General features: G+C 37.7%; 1 pseudogene; it reads left to right on the top strand.

The window, feature by feature from the left end:
* The first annotated feature begins 718 nt into the window (after window positions 1–718).
* Window positions 719–1,389, top strand: LOC102824646 (annotated as a pseudogene).
* The last annotated feature ends 392 nt before the right edge of the window (window positions 1,390–1,781 follow it).

Genomic DNA, 1,781 nt, shown 5'->3' with positions numbered 1-1,781 from the left:
AACTCCCTATATTTGTCAATCAGGTTCAAAGATGATCGCTTCCACTGTCTGAAATAGATCTCTCATTAAAATGAGAAGTCATATGTAATCTCAAAATTCACTTTGTCTAGCTGGCACAGAATGCTGCACCACAGAAAACATGCTTAATTTTTCAGGAACCCGTTTTTAATGATAACGAGTGATGGAGAAAAGAAATAATTGGAATTTGAACTTTAAGAGGAAACATTTTACCTGCAGTGATCTACAAGGAATCCTGGTGGCACTGTGGGTTAGGCATTGGACTACAAGTACGGTATTTCAAACTTACCAGCTCCTCGGCATGAAAAAGATGAGGTTGTCTGTTCCCATAAAGAGTTATAATCTCAGAAACCCTATATAGGATTGCCATGAGTCAGATTCAACTCAATGGCAGTGGTTTCTGTTTGTTGTACTTTTTTCTTTGTTTTGCTTTGTTTTGTTGCAATGATCTAAATACTTCAAAACCAGTTTGAGTCATGAATGAAAGATAACTGTTCTGTACTTGCTTTTATACCAAATGAATTTTTCTGTTATTATATTTTGCAAAATAGCAAACTATAAACTCATATAATTATAATATAATTCAATTTCTGCACATGAACTAATTATAGGATATTCCTCCTCCTACTATTATTAGCATTAATAATAAAGTCAAATTGTATATAGTGCTGGACTTCACAGAGATCCTGAGGAAAGTGAAATGGAGGGGTGTGTGTCTAACCTAATGGTCTGCAACCTGGCCCAAAATGGGAAGATGGAGGAGTTGAAGGAGAGGACCTGGCTGATAAATCTCTGACTACTAAAACAGACCAGGACAACAGAAATGTATTGCATTGTGCATGCTCAGCAGGACATACAGAAGTAGTTGAATTCTAGCTACAATTTTAGTGCCTGTGAATGATAAAGATGATGCAGGTTGGACTCCTCTTCATATTGCTGCTTCTGCTTGCTGGGCTAGGATTGTAAAAAGCCCTTCTGGGAAAAGGTGCTCAAGTGAATACTGTTAGTCAGAATGGCTGTATTCCCCTGCATTATGCAGCTTCCAAAAACAGGCACAAGAATGCTGTCTTGTTGCTAGAAGGTGGGGCTAATCCAGTTGCTAAAGACCATTCTGAGGGGACAGCAATGCACCAGCCAGCAGCCAAGGGAAACTTGAAGATGATTCATATCCTTTTGTACTACAAAGCATCCATAAATTTCCAAGACACTGAAAGTGCCTACACTTAGCCTGTGATGAGGAGAGAGTGGAAGAAGCAAAACTGCTGGTGTCCCAAGGAGCAAGTATTTACATTGAGAATAAAGAAAAAAAATCCACCCCAAGTGGCCAAAGATGGCCTGGGTTTAAAACTTAAGGGAATGGTGGAAGATTAAGCAGCTTAGATTTTTATTTTGTGTGCTTTATGGTTTTCCCCAGTGTCTTAGAAATGAATGTACTTGTGCACAAGACATCATCTGTGAATGATGTTTTCATACCTTCAAAGTCTTATAAACGTTGAATATTGTTTCTACTGAGGTACTTGTTTTAAGCTTGCAACTGCTCTCTAGACATTGAGTCACTGTTGAAATTTTTCTACTATTTAATATTATTCTGTATTGGATTTTGGTTAATCTTGAATAAGTGATACTGTGGCTATTGTGAGTCTTTAGCTTCTGTTCATGCACCTAAGGCACAACACTACCAGTAACAACAGGTCATTTATTCTGCCAAATGTTTGCAGATGGATTCTAGAATGTTCCTCCATATGTTGAAATACATCCTAATT

The sequence above is a fragment of the Chrysochloris asiatica genome, unplaced genomic scaffold (assembly GCF_000296735.1).
Source record: "Chrysochloris asiatica unplaced genomic scaffold, ChrAsi1.0 scaffold00169, whole genome shotgun sequence".
NCBI lineage: Eukaryota > Metazoa > Chordata > Mammalia > Afrosoricida > Chrysochloridae > Chrysochloris > Chrysochloris asiatica.
The sequence above is the reverse complement of the archived record's forward strand: the minus strand, read 5'-3'. Positions and strand labels throughout refer to the sequence as shown.